The sequence below is a fragment of the Manis javanica genome, chromosome 16, assembly GCF_040802235.1.
Source record: "Manis javanica isolate MJ-LG chromosome 16, MJ_LKY, whole genome shotgun sequence".
Taxonomy (NCBI): domain Eukaryota; kingdom Metazoa; phylum Chordata; class Mammalia; order Pholidota; family Manidae; genus Manis; species Manis javanica.
In genome coordinates this window covers 59,712,077-59,727,612 of record NC_133171.1, presented here as the reverse complement: position 1 = coordinate 59,727,612, position 15,536 = coordinate 59,712,077, and positions in this window count along the sequence as shown.

Sequence of the window (15,536 nt, the reverse complement as noted above, 5' to 3'; positions counted from 1 at the left end):
CCCCTTATCAGATATGTCATTTACAAATATATTCTCCCATACTGTAGGATGCCTTTTTGTTCTGCTGATGGTGTCCTTTGCTGTACAGAAGCTTTTTAGCATGATGTAGTCCCACTTGTTCATTTTTTATTTTGTTTCCCTTGCCTGAGGAGATGCGTTCAGTAAACAGTTGCTCATGTTTATATTCAAGAGATTTTTGCCTATGTTTTCTTCTAAGAGTTTTATCTTTCATAACTTATATTCAGGTCTTTGATCCATTTTGAGTTTACTTTTGTGTATGGGGTTAAACAATAATCTAGTTTCATTCTCTTGCATGTGACTGTCCAGTTTTGCCAACACCAGCTGTTGAAAAGGCTGTCATTTCCCCATGGTATATCCATGGCTCCTTTACTGCTCCTATTCATTTTTGACCCTGGGGAATTGTGAAGGACAACTTCTAATACTTATCTTAGATGGATGAATTCATTCATTCAACAAATATCCCAGGCTGTGTAGGGGCTGGGGGATGAATAGCAAATGAGGCAGAGTTCTGGACTTCAAGGAACTTTCAAATTTTGGTCATTAGCCCCACTGAAACAAAATGGAAATCCCAGGAGAGACTCTTTGACTGAGGCCACAGGGACCACCCAATGCCCAGGTGTGTGGATGGAGACACAGCTCCCAGTGGAAGCAGAATTCTCTAAGACTTTGTTGATTGTGAGGAATAAATCAAAATGGCAAACCTTCACGATAACACCCTGGCTCATCTTGTACAAAGGAAGACACTGAGGGTTTTCTGAAGAAAGAAGGAGAAAGCAGCAGCATAATGTTGTAAAAATGTCACTTGCTCCCTGGTGATTGCCAGGATGTTAATGATCTGACAAAGTGGTTGGTGTATAAAGCAGGGCAAACGCACTCTTGTGATAAGCCAGAAATTCCAACCACAGTGAAAGATGCACACCAGCAAGGCAGGGTGAGGGTGGATTGGACGGGATCAAGGTTGGTGTCAGGGAAATAGCTGGGCAGCTATTGAAAATGTCTCGGTGAGAAGTGATGGACATTTGAATTAAGACACTGCCTGGGGCAGGTGGGGACACATGGGAGATGGATTTCAGGGTAAGAAGGACCCCTTAAAGGGTAAGGGATAGGAAGGATGACTCTGGAGAGAGCACCAGTCCAGAGCCTGGCCTTCGGCCCGTGTTCCTTCTTCACATGTCATGTCACCTTGTGATAGGATGAGGATGCCACTTTAGTCCAACTATTCCATTTCATAGAGAAAAGAGAGATTAAAATCCAGGAAATGGAAACTGTCATCTATGGCCAAACTGCAGGTTGGTGGAGGTGCATGAGTAGAAGTCATATCTCCCTTCCCTGATCTGACTGCCTTCCACAGGTTCACCCCAGAACCACCAGCATGCAACTGGGCCATACCCCAGACCCAGAGAACCAGCATCCTCGGACTGGGACACCTGCTTCTTTCCAGGACAGTGCTCAAGCTTCTCCTCCTGCCCTGCCTTCCAGAGCACATTCTGCCTGGACTGTGCTTTCTGTTTCATGATTGTGTTACATAATTGCATACATTATAGTTCCTGCTGATAATTGGAAAGGCACTGAATGTTTGGGTGGGGAACTATATGCAAACAAACACCAAAATCCCTCTTCATAGGTCCCTTAGTGGCACTGAACTAGAACTGATTTGTGTACATCTCATTGGCACTGCAGAGAGGGAGCCTTAGGACACTGCTCTCCAGAGAGGTAAGGTTAATGGACAAGCATTCTTTGGTAAGAAGTTGCCAATCTAAGTTTATAAGTTGATAATCTTTTTATTAGTTTATTTTAGTAAAAATACGGAATATTTTTAGTCTGTGCATGTCTTTGGGTTGAGGTGAGTCTCTTGTAAGCAGCATATAGATGGTTCTTGCTTTTTTATCCATTCTATTACTCTGCGTCTTTTGATTGGTGCAGTCAGTCCATTTACATTTAGGGTGATTATTGAAAGATACGTACTCATTGCCATTGCAAGCTTTAGATTCGTGGTTACCAAAGGTTCAAGGAAGGTTAGTTTCTTTACTGTCTTACTGTCTAACTTAACTCACTTATTGAGTTATTATAAACACTGTCTGATGGTTCTTTATTCCTTCTCCTCCATTCTTTATATGTTAGGTGTTTTATTCTATGTTCTTTTGTGTTTCCTTTGAGTGCTTTTGTGGGTAGTTGATTTTATTTTTTGCCTTTAGTTAGTATTTGGTTGGTCTGCTTTCTTTGCTGTGATTTTATTTTCTCTGGTGACATCTATTTAGCCTTAGGAGTGCATCCATCTAGAGAAGTCCCTCTAAAATACCCTGTAGAGGTGGTTTGTGGGAGGCAAATTTCCTCAACTTTTGCTTGTCTGGCAATTGTTTAATCCCTCCTTCATATTTAAATGATAATCGTGCTGGATACAGTATTCTTGGTTGAAGGCCCTTCTGTTTCATTGCATTAAATATATCATGCCATTCTCTTCTGGCCTGTAAGGTTTCTGTTGAGAAGTCTGATGATAGCCTGATGGGTTTTCCTTTGTAAGTGACCTTTTTTCTCTCTCTAGCTGCCTTTAAAACTGTCCTTGTCCTTGGTCTTTGCCATTTTAATTATTATGTGTCTTGGTGTTGTCCTCCTTGGGTCCCTTCTGTTGGGAGTTCTGTGTGTTTTTGTGGTCTGAGTGACTATTTCCTCCCCCAGTTTGGGGAAGTTTTCAGCAATTATTTCTTCAAAGACACTTTCTATCCCTTTTTCTCTCTCTTCTTCTGGTACCCCTATAATGTGGATATTGTTCCTTTTGGATTGGTCACACAGTTCTCTTAATATTGTTTCATTTCTGGAGATCCTTTTATCTCTCTCTGCATCAGCTTCTCTGCATTCCTGTTCTCTGATTTCTATTCTATTAATGGCCTCTTGCATCGCATCCATTCTGTTTTTAAGTCCTTCCAGAGATTGTTTTATTTCTGTATTCTCCCTCCTTAGCTCTTGCATATTTCTCTGCAAGTTCATCAGCATGGTTATGACCTTTATTTTGAATTCTTTTTCAGGAAGATTGGTTAGGTCTATCTCCCCAGGCTCCTTCTCAGGGGTTGTCTCTGTTAGTCTGGTCTGGATCAAATTCTTCTGCCTTTTCATGGCAACAGAGGTAGTTGTGGGGAGCTGGCGTGTGTCAGCTGGGAGAATGTCCCTTTTTGCTAGTTTGTGGCCTTCCTCTCCTGTGAGAACAGCAACCCCTAGCAGCTTGTGCTGGGCAGCTGCATGCAGATGGGGTCTCTGATTCTTGCCCAGGCTGCGGAGGTGGCTCTGTGCAGCTGCTGTGGGCGTGGCCGGCCTCAGGCTGCTGCTCTGCTATGGCAGGGCCACGCCAGAGGGGGAATGGGCAGGAGGCTGTTTATAGCCATGAGGGGCCTCCAAGCTGTGCTGCTGCCCAGGGGTTAGGGTGCCCAGAGTTCCCTGGGATTCCTAGCTGCTGGGCTGAGTGTGCCGGGTTGCACTGGGATGCTTCCTGTCCAGCTGTGAGGCTCCTGTCCCTTTAAGACTTTCAAAAAGCACTCGCTTTTCTTTTGTCCTGGGGGTCCCAGCTGCAGGGACCCACTCGCAGATTTTACTGTCCCATTTCCCTAGTATCCAGCACACCACGCACTGTGTGTTTGTGCTCCTGGTGCAGATGGCTAGGGCTGGGTATTTAGCAGTCCTGGGCTCCCACTCCCTCCCCACTCCGACTCCTCTCCTCCTGCCAGGGAACTGGGGTAGGGGTGTCACTCTGGTCCTGCCGGGCCACAGCTTGTATCCTAGTCCCTTTGTGAGGCGCTGAGTTCTCACAGGTGTAGATGCAGGCTGGCTGTTGTACTGTATCTTCTGGTCTCTCTTTTAGGAGTAGTTGTATTTGTTGTATTTTCAAAAATATATATGGTTTTGTGAGGAGATTTCCACTGCTCTACTCACTCCACTATCTTAAAACTTCTCTCAAAAAAATACAGAATATTTTTAAATATAAAAAACAAAATCTTTAAAAATTTTTCTAAAAATTGTGGTAAAATACACATAACATAAAGTTTACTGTTTGAATGATTTCTAAGTGTACTTTTCAGTAGTGTTACATATATTCCTGTTGCTGTGCATTTGATCTCCAGGACTCTTTTCACCTTGCAGGACTGAAACTCTGTACCCATTAAACAACTCTGCATTCCCCTCTTCACCAGGTGCCAGAGCCCCCCATTCTGCTTTCCATCTCTATGAATTTGACTACCTGATATCAATAAAATTTTATAGTATTTGACTTTTTGTGACTAGCTCATTTCATGCAGTGTAGTATCTTCAAGGTTCATCCACGCTGTAGCATGTGTTAGAATTTCCTCCCTTTTTAAGGCTGAATATGGTATGTAGATGCCACATTTTGCTTAGCCATTCATCCATTGATGGACACTTCCACCTTTTGGCTATGAATAATGTGACTATGAACACGGATATATAAATATATCTCTTTGAAACTCTGCTTTCAATTATTTTGGATATACATGCCAGGAGTGGAATTCCTGGATCATACGGTAGTTCTATTTTTAATTTCTTGAGGAACCACCACTCTGTTTTCCACAGTGGCTGCACCATTTTACATTGTCACCAAGTGTACAAGGGCTCTAATTTCTCCACATCCTTGTCAACACTTGTTATGTTCTGTTTTGATGGCAGCCATCCTGATGAGTAGGAAATGGCATAAAACCTTTTTCAAACATAGGTTTACTAAAGATCTGCCTTCCCTTACCCCTAATAAGTTCCTTAATCACAGTGTTTTCACCCAAGGAGAGTTTTAGAAACATCGCACCGATAGTTAGAGAAAGTATACTCTACTGTCATTTTAACAGTCTTTATCAACCAGAAAGATAAAAATTGAATTTTATTTTAATTTTCTTTCATTATTAGTGAAGTTGAAGTTTTCATTATAAATATTAATTAGTTACAGTTTCTCTGTTGCAAATTGTGTCTGAATTTCTCACATGGTACAATATAAAACAGATGTCACTATTCTATATGCTAGTTACTGTTCCAAGAGTAGTAGCTTAGTTACTCCTGACCCACCCTGAGGCAGATGCAATTATTAGTCTCAGTTTATGGGGGACACAGAAGCATGGAGAGATCAAGTAACTTGCTCAAGGTTACACCCAGAAGGTGTGGATTCAGCTTGTCTCCTTAACTACAAAGTGGCCAATATTTTCCTAATTAATTGTTTGCATCTTTTTTTAACTATAAAAAAAAAACATGGTGAAAACTATCAGTCTCCTATCTTGTGTTGGCCCAGTTTTTCTTTCAGCTAGCTTAGACCATCCTGTCCTTCTAGGAGATTATAAAATATTTGGATATTTTTGTATGTTAGATGTTTTACATATATGTGTGTATTTTCCCAAATAATCATTTCTTCCAAGCCATTTATCAAATTATATATTTTTTGTCCCATTGTTCTGTAGTGGCACCTTTCTGCTGGCTTACATGTCATAAATCACTTGTTTATTTTATGAACATGGCATGCTCAGTCATCTCTCTGATACTGACTTTGGGTTGTTCTATTCTTTGCAGCCTCACCTGGCACAAGCCTGTTTCTACAGTGTTGATGTTGCTATTGGCCTTTCTCAGTGTTAGTTTTGTGTATTTTGGGATTTTAGCCTCCAGGTTCATTTCTAGGGTTTCCCTCTCTGTCTCCTGTCACTGGTTCCTCTGTCTTTTCTGTCTGGTGACTCAGCGGTTGCCCTTCCCGGGACCCTGTCCAGTGAGGTCTTACAGGGCAGCCAGGGCTCCTGCTCTGGTGTGATCTTGGGGATGACTCAGATCCAGCCCACGGTGGCAGGAGACTGGCTTAAGGCCACCAAGAGACCCACTTGGGCATCCAGGCACCTCCCTAGGCTACAGTCCAAGTTGAAGCCAGTGGCAACTTACTTCAGTCTATTTCCTTGAAGGGGCAGGGGGAGGCCAATAGCAGCTCCAGGATTTTTGAGCAGCGAGCACAATTCTGGTCCCCACCTTCTCATCACTCAATAAGACTTGAATTCCTGTCCACCCTAAACTGTAGCCACACTCAGAGCCCAACAGGCCACAGCTTCAGCCCTGTTCATCTTTTGCATTTATATTCCATTTTTGAGAATATCCAAGGGGATATTCTCTCTTTGTTGAACATGGATTTTTTATTTTCTGTAGTATTTTATCCATCATTGCTTTGCACTGGGAGCCTCTGTTTCACTCAGGTATCTGTCTTTTTGTACAAGCATTAATTATATTTTTATATTATGTGGTAGGGGGCTACTCTAACAAGTTTCTCCAGTCATATTCTGATCCTTTCCCAAGGGTGGATCAGGTAGGAAGCTGAAAGCAGTTATCTGAGATGAGGATGGAGGAAGTGGTGCTGTCTGCCACCCAATGCAAATGTGCATACAAGAGCCCTGGAGTGGCATCTCCAGGGCAGGATGAAGGGTTTTATTTGAGAGTTCCATGCCAATACTTCATCAAACAGGAGTTTCATATGCATGGGATCCTGCAGAAAATGATGGTGTGTATGATAGCCAGGATACATCTGGGGCATTATGGAGCCATGTCCTTAGGACCCAGTGAGTACATTGTCCAATATTGCAAATCTACCATGGTTTGGGTCAGCAGAGGATTCCCAGTTGCTTCCAGATGGAGGCACGGCACATGTACGGCCCCAGCATGCTCCCCTTCTCCTGCTGCACCAGGGTACTTCTCAATGGTAAGGGTGAGGGGATCTAAATAGGGGGCTGTGTCAGCCTCCTTTGTAATATAGACAGAACCAGACTTCCTGCTCTAGTGCCCTCTTGGCTATGGGGGCAGTGAGAAGCAGGCTCTGTCCCCACCCCTCCACCAGAGGCCCTGGATCCTCTTGCTACTGCCTGGCCTGTGATCACGCCCAGAGGGGAGGACGTGGGCAGGCTTCCCTGGCACCAGACCCACTGGGCTACCCGCTTGGCCAGACTGTCTCCTGGAGCGCCTGTGCAAGTTTGTTCCAGAAGCCAGTTCTTCCTGGAACTGGGTGTCATCTCAGGACAGAGAATGCCAAGGGTCAAAATTTGGCCCTGCAGCAAATGATAGCCTTCCAGTCCTGCCTGAGACAGCAGATTGTTTTGCTGGGTCTTTGGCCTGAGCTGGGACTTGCATTTCCTTGGGGAACCCCTGGAAATCCCACCAGGGGGAGCCCTGTGCACATCTGTGTGTGCGGGTCTTTCTCAGGCTGCTGGAGAGCCTGTGTGTGTACACCCGACTTAGTTTTTATATGATTACAGCCTCGAAGCGAGCCTCCATTTTCCCGATTTATGTGTTCAGCCTAACCTGCACCAGGGTTCAGTTTTTGTTGTGCCTCAGATGCAGGTAGGACCGACCATGTTATGTAATGTTGCAATCGCAGTGTGTGGGGTGGGGAACAAGTGTAATGTATCTTTACTTTCCACGGCCTCACCTGGTACCCAGGGTCATGGACTGCCCCGAAGCTCCCGAGCACGAGGCAGTGAGAGGACAGGGGCGTGGGAGGTGGGTGCCAGGTATCTAGATGGACTACTGCTCTCTAGCAGGCACCCCCATAGGAAAGAGGCCTGGCGGCGGCAGACCTCCCTTCCTGCTCTTGCTCGGTGCTCTGAGACCCACCCCCCACCGCCCCGACGTGCGGCTGAAGGAGCAAGTGCTCAGCGCCGCTGCCTGCCTGGGTGAGGAGGAGGGAGGAAGGCAGGGGTTAACAGCTACAGGAGCTGGGGCAGAAGCGGGGTGAGGGCTGGAAGAGAGGTCAAGCAGGGTGAGGCAGGGCCCACCTTCCCAGCTTAAACTCCACAAACAGCAACATGCTCTGGCTCCCAGTAAAGCACCCCAAGCTTCCCTGCCTGGGTCAAAACGCTGGAGGGTGATGTCTTCATAAGCACTTAAGCAAGTCTGAGGGAATTTCCGGGTTATGCATGCTTGTAATTCTCTGGTACAGGCTGAGAAAATGCCAAGCTTCTAGATACCTCTAGAAAAAGTATCATGTTCAACCTAGTGCTGCCCAAGTTGCAGGTAAGGGGTGTGGGAAGGAGGATGTAGGTGGAGAGAAAGGTTGGGAGACAGGGCTCATGGTTCTTAAGTTTCAAACATGGGACATTTGAGGGAAATGAAAGGCCTCATGGCATTAGCCAGGTTTTTGGAGAAGTAGAGACTAAGAACAACCTCCCCACCCCCAATCAGGAGGGGCAAAGGGGACATGATGAGGCTGCGAACATCTGTGGGTCCTAAAGGAAGGGGCCTGCCACCTGGGAGGTGGCAGAATGGCAGAAGGGTTGGAGGGATTGGAGGGAGACCTCTGTCTTGCTTCTTTGAGCCCTGGAGGCCTGGAGCCCGTGAGAAGGAAGCACTGTGAGGAGCTGCCAGCCAGCCAGGCCTCATGGACCTCACAGGAGGGCCTCAGCAAGAGGAGCAGAGCTGCCACAGGGATAGGGTGCGTCCACCAGGGAGCAACTGGAAACCACCCGGACATCCTTCCACAGGAGGATGGGAAGGAAACTGTAGCAGGTTCATGCAGTGGGATGCTTCTCAGCCACAAGAACGAATCACCTTAGAGCTCCATGGACAAGACAGGTGAATCTCTGGATGTGAAGTTGAGTGAAAGAAGCTGCATGCAAAAGGCATATATTGTCTGATTTAGATTATATAAAGTTCAGGTCCCAGCAAAAAAAATATGTATTTATATTCAGTAGGTTATATTTATATAAAACATTTTAAAGATTTAAGTATGAAGAATGAGACTGCCAATGGAGTGAAGGAGATGGGGTGGTGTTTTATCATCTCAGTGCCCAGCCTGCTCTGTGCCCTCTGCAAAGGATCTTTGCTCTTATCTCATAAAGAGGTGGGAGGCAGGGCAGCATTTAAATCGTGAAGGCTCTTTCTTTATGATCACCTTTTAAATGGCTTCCAGAGTTGATCTCAAGCATTTTTCGCCCCTATGAACACTGAAATGGATTAGTGTCCAGTCTCGGGGAACTCGAGAAGGAACATCAGCATTTGTAAATCCAGCAAGGAGGTCTGTGGGCTACTCGCATCAACCAGGCAGACACTGTTGATCACTTTTGAGGTCTTCTCGCGATCCGCTCCAGAGCCACCAAGTTCCATAGGTGTTGTGGCTGAAGCAGACCCCACTCTGCAACCACCTGGAGGAAGGGCTCTACTTCCATCCACTGTGGGAGATTAAAGGTGGCTATAAATTCTTTACTACTTGTCCCATTGAGACGTGGGGTGCCCTTGAATCTGGGTGGGTTCTGTGGCTTTTTGATCAACAAAACTGAGTGGAAGTGGTGCCGATCCATTTTCTGACTTAGGCAGCTTCCACTTCCGGTTTCCTGGAACACTGTGGGAGCCCTGAGCGGTCCTGCGAGAAGTCCAAGTTCCTCGAGACTGGGCACTGGAGCAGCCGTGTGCAGCGCTCCCATCAGAGGGGAGCTGCTGTGAAGGCAGCTGTCTCAGACGCCCTAGACCAGCCCATCTGCCACCTGATGGCACCGAGTAACCTCCGTTGATATCAAGAGGAACAGAATCATGAGATATGAAGCGATGGTTATTGTTTTAAGCCACCAGGTTTGGGGTGGTTCTTTACAGAGATGGGTAACTGTAACGGTCGGATCTTTACCTGGAATCTTCAGCCTTCATGCCCACAATGAACAGCCCCTTGGCTCTGTAAGACTTCATCTCTTCAACTCACTTTGCCAAATTGTGTCCACAGTATTTGCTAGCTTGTCATTCCATTAGAATCCATCTAAGCGGACAGGATTGTGGCCGGGTAATTTATTGTGGAGTTATTTCTTGTTTGGTTCTTGTCACTCTGTGTGTATTTTCCTCACCAAGATAGTTTTATTAAGCTTTTTGTTCTCAGTTCTTTCTTGGGCATGGTGGTGAGTGTTGGCATTTGGATGATGGACAAATACCTGAGCTGAGAAAGGCAGAAGTGGGCTGTGGGTATGTGCTGAACAGAGGCTGAAATTCTCTGGGATCTGGAAATTTGGTGTCTTCTCCCCACAAGTGGTGGAGCTCCAGGCCCCTCATTTCGCCCAGAGCATGCCCAGGCTAAGGGATTGCTGGAGGATACCTGGAGGCTGGACATGGTTTCTCTCACTAGGGGCACAAAGGCCAGGGTCCCCCAGGGAGACTCTGCCATCAGTAGGATGCAGTGCTGGGCCTGACCCAGAGGACTCCAGGGCTGACAGCAGCCTCCAAAAGCAGATGGAGCAACAGAAACGATGGCAACTGCTATAAGCTGTCTGTGTCCCCTAAAATTCCTATGTTCAGCTCAAATCCCCAGTGTGATGGTATTTGAAAGTGGGGCCTTTGGGGGATAATTAGGGTTAGACGAGGTCATGAGGGTGGGGCCTCCATGACAGAATTAGTGCTCTTGTAAGAAGAGGAGGAGACCAGAGCCTCCCCAGTCAGCAACCCCACCACCATGTGAAGATGCAGTGTGAAAGTGGCCATCTGCAAGCCGCGAAGAGAGCCCCCACCAGACGCTAAATGCTAGCACCTTTGTCTTGGACTTTCCAGCCTCCAGAACTGTAAGAGAAATGTTTGTTGTTGAAGCCATCCAGTTCATGCTATTTGTTACAGCTGCCTAAGCAAAGACAGCTACCCTGACTTACCAAGGACATGGCCTTTGCTCTAAAGTTTTTCTGGCACTGCTTAAGCCCCTGATATTTTGAAATCTCATGGAGGGAGAAGGGAGCCCCACTAATGACTAGGGTTGAATTTCCTTCCAGTCTGGCAGGTTGGGGCACAGAGCAGATTCCATTGGATTGAGAAAAAGTAAGGAATAAAACATTTCATGTACATTTTATAACCAAAAAAAAAAAAGCCCTCTTGAATAGAAGTGGGAATATTAAAAGAAAAGTAAAGGCCTCCATTGCAGCCATATCTTTGACAGTGCCTCCCACCTGAGTAGGCTCTCCACTGTGCTGTTTGGACACAAATAACCCCTTGTTATGTTGGGACACTTTTCAGCCATGGCAGGGCAGTAGAAAGGCTACTTCCTTGCTTGTGATGAAAGTCACAAGGCATTTGTAGACTACGTAGAAATAATAAAAGAAGACTTTCCGTAAATTCCAGCCATCAAGCATGCTGTCAAACTGGGACCTTCATGGGAAGGCTGTATGAAACAGAAAATTGACAACAAAGAGGCTTAAACAAAGTAGATATTTACTTCTCTCTTTTGTCCACAAGGTGTGAAATGGAAGGCCCAGGGAAGGTGTGGTGTCTCCCTGAGCATCAGGGACCCAGGCTCCTGTCATTCTGCCCCATCATCACCCTGATGGGTTTGTTTCCATCCTCAGGGTTGCCTCAGGGTCCATGGTAGCTTCAGGAGCTCCTCTGCACTCCAGGCCATCTGGACTCCATGATGTCCTCACTGTCAAGGTCCTGAGGTCTCCTGAAGGCAAGGGCTCTTCCACTTGCCCACACATTTGGGAACAGAGATGTTTGTGGTGTCAGGGTAGAGCTGCCACAGGCAGCCATTTTCTTCTGAGTCCCTGGGTGTCCAGGGCTCTGGAGCTGGGGAGGGTCTCAACCCCATGTAGGATCCCCCACCTCAGCTCCAGAGACTCCCTCTTTCCCTGGAGGCCCCTAAAGGCACTGGTATCTTCTCAACACACCCTGCCACCCCCTTGTCCTTTCTGGGAGCTCCAGTCTCCAGCAAACAAAAGCCTCATAGGAAATTTGTCTGCAAGGAACTTCTGAGTTCAGGCTATCCTAGGTGAGGGGGTCCAAAGTCCTTTCTCCTGTAGTGGACGGGGGTGTTGAGGAGCCAGGGGGTGGAAGGGTTACCTGAGGAAAAAACCAGGGAAAACAAAACACAAATCAGTTTTATAGGAACTTGTCCTGCCACAGCGTGGTCTCTCATTACAAGTCTTGTTTTTTCCCTCAAAGAAAATTTACTCCTCCTACTGGTGGGTAAGGATGACAGGTTCACACACAAACCAGGTGCCAGGAGGATGGGGGTGGAGACCAGCAACAGCCAGACCAAGGTGAAAAAGTGTGGGCTGTGCCTGTTAATAAGCTAACATTGAAAGGGAACTCGAGTTACTAAGCTCCTCTGTAAGGCTGGGACCTGGGCTGTCCACTGGAGACATAGGAGACAGAGGCAGAGCAACGAGGAGGGGAGACAGGTGGCAGAGTAAGGTCAATCCCAAGGCCGATCCTTTGAGCCTTTCAGTGCTACAGGTCTTAATAACCAGCGCTGCTTGTGCCCTACCCAAGTCTTCTAGATGCTAGCCACTCAGATGGCTCCCTCCAAAAGCATCTGAGACCCTATGCTGGAGGGCTTATGCTGGCTACAGAAGCGCTGCCCATTGGGAGGGAAGCCTAGAAATGCTGGGGTATCAGTGCCCTGGATGGCTCTCAACTAAAAGTGGTTTGGTGGATAAACACCTCTGCTTCCATGTGGGTGGTGTGATTCTGAGGTGTGTTCTATACAGCCTCTTGGGGGTCCCCCATGGGACTGAGCCTCCATTACCCACAGGGCTCATTCGTATCCCCTCAACTGCCTTCTGTCCTTTTCCTGCCTTTATTCCACTTCTTGATCAATGACTCCTGGGATTCCCTCCCAACTAATCTCCTCTCCGGATCTGCTGCTGGAGGAGCCCAACCAGACAGACCCCTTTCACAATGCGTGAACACCCTGGACTCCCTGGAATGAGTTTTAAATGTATGCAGTAAAATATATAGGATCACAAGGAAATTAATGACTGAAATATGATTCTAACCATGGACTACTTAGGGGGTCTTTGAATCCCAGGTCACACACCCTGTCTCTCCCACTAGGCACAGTGAATGTGTCCAGGAATCCATGGAGGTAGCAAAATGGAGGTGGGAAGAGGAGACCTCGGCTTTCAACCAGAGGCCCACAGTGGGTGCCCTCAGGAAACTCTCTATCAAAACCTAGTGAAGCCAAATGTGAACCCAGAGAGAGAGAGAACAAAGTGATGGGAAAGAAGATAGAAGTGGGAAAAAGAAAAAAAGAACAGAAAGTAGAGAGAGAGAAAGAGGAATGTTTGAGAAGCTGAAGGGGGTGTGAGGGTATGTGGGGGCCTCTGGGCCTTAGTTTGGGGGAAAGCTGGGCTTTCTGGTACCTTGGGCTGGGCCTATGCAGGCTACCTTCCTACCCAGCTATCTTCCTAGCTGCTGTTCTGAGTGAGCTCCTCCCGCCAGTCTCCGGTCTCCTTCCCCTTCTCCCTTACATGCTTGGACTGTGTGGAATGCTCCTCACTACCCTGGGGCAGCTGCAGCCTGCGTAACTCCCTTCCTGGAATGCAGAAAATCTGGGATACTGAAGAGAGAGAGAGAGATGGAGACAGTCTCTCTTGGAGCTGTACATCCAGGATCTAGACATCTCTGAGAGAGAAGGGTGAGGGGGGCTGCAGGTCTCTGTGAAGGTCCTTAAAGCACTAGCACATCCTCACATCTCTGCCCAGATTTACAAGGACCGCTTCCCAGATGACTCAGCATGTGGGAGGAGCAGTATGGAAGCCCCAGCCTTGCTGCGGAGCCGAGACCCTTGAGACAGGACAGTCAGAGGTCTGCCTGAGGGGCCCTAGAGATGCTCTCCTATTCCTCAGCTTCTTGGCCATGGTTGGTGACACCACCTTCTTCCTCATCCCTCGGTAGAGGGTTTCAGGAGCTACATCCCCAAGCCCAAGGAACCACAGGCTTACCTTCTCCTTCCCCATCCCAGGGTCTACACTCCCCATCAGTGGTGTCTGGGATGTGGGGTGCAGAGCAGCTCATCCAACCCAGCCTTCGGTGCTGGTGCTCAGCCCCTCTATTCCTTCTGGCAAGAGCTTCTTATAAGCACCTCAATTTTATGATCTTGCTCAGCTGTTGCTCAAGCTGTCAACTTGCAACTTGAGACCATGGATCTTAGTTATAAAAAATATTTGTCAACATTTTTTTAAATAAAAAAGATACTTGTCAACTTAAAGTTTTAAGCCATGCTTTTCATAGGAGGTTGATAGTTGATTTTACCCACCAATCTGGTGTTAATTAACCTGCTGTCTATCACCTTATTGATCTAGCTCAGCCCATTATGTAAGACTGCTGATTTTCTTACAATTTAGGATATTTGGTTAAACAAAAAGGAGTTATTAAATTGATATATTAATAAATAAAAGGAGTTATTAATGGATTTCTCATTGTAAAAAAGCTGGTTTATATGTGATATAAAGACAGGACTCTAATAAACCAAGTTTAAAATACAAGGCAGAAAACCCAGATTCCCCACAGCAGGTTGAATGCCACCGGGGCAGCAGGGTGTGTGAGGAGTGGCTGGAGCAGGAGGAATGGGGGTGGAGGGAGGAAGCAGTGGAAGGCCTGCCCTTCTTGAGTGGAGGAGCTCTTTTTCATGTAGGAGATGAAATGCTCTACATGGATGAAAGAGCCTTTTATGTCAGATTAAGAAGTCTGGACTTCAGTATTTTCCTCCAGAGTGAGAGAGATTTCTGATGATGGGGCAGGGGGTCAGGGATATGGTAGAATTAAGATAACATGCTCTGTCCAGGAGTCAGGGTTCCAGAGAAACAGAACCATGCATAGCTAGATAGAGAGAGAATGTATCAAACTCCTGTTGGTTTTGTATTGGTTATTTTGTGTGTGTGTATATATATATATATATATGATACACAGTTGTGGAGGTTAAGAAACCCCACAACCTGCTGTCTGCAGCTGGAGAACCTGGAAAGCCAGTGGTGCAATTTAGTAGAGTCTGAATCCCAAGAACCAGGGGCACTGATGTCTGAGTGCAGGAGGAGGTGGACATTCCAGCTCAAGCCAAGAGCGGCTTGTGTTTCTTCCTTCTCTGTGGTCATCAAGGCCGTCACAGACTGGATGATGCCCATCTGCACTGGGGAGGGCAATCTACCTTACTGAGTCCACTGATTCAAATGCTAATCTCTTCCAGAAACACCCTCATGGCACACCTTGAAATAATGTTTTCACAGTTATTTGGGCATCTCAGCCCAGTCAAGTTGACACATAAAGTTAACCACCACAAGGAGTAATAGCTAGGGTGTAAAAAACCTGTCAAAGTGAAGGACACAGGTGAGAGTGTCTGGGTCAGCCTCTTGCTGACATGTCAGACTTAGGGTCCCCTTAGGTGTGCTTTTTGCTGCCTCAGGATTAATGACTATTTTGAAAAGTTACTTTAGATTAAAGACAGCATTTTCATTTTGGTCTGAATTTCAGTATTTCTGGGATGAGTTGGTTCATCTGGGAAGGAACAGTATGGCTGAGTCCACACTGAACACCAGGCAAATGGAAGAAATGCAGGAGACGTAGAGGTGCTGAAGGAGCCGTAGGCTAATGACAAGGGTCCCTGGGGTCTGCATCCTGCCCTCTGCCATCCTGGGGGACAGTGATGCTTGGCAAGTTTCTATCAGAAGAATCCCTCAAAGTGAGATCCCAGGATAGAAAGTGCAATGCCAGTCAGTAACAAAAGATAGGTAGCCTTCAATTCAGTTCAAAGGACATAGATCAGATAAGATTCCTTTTCA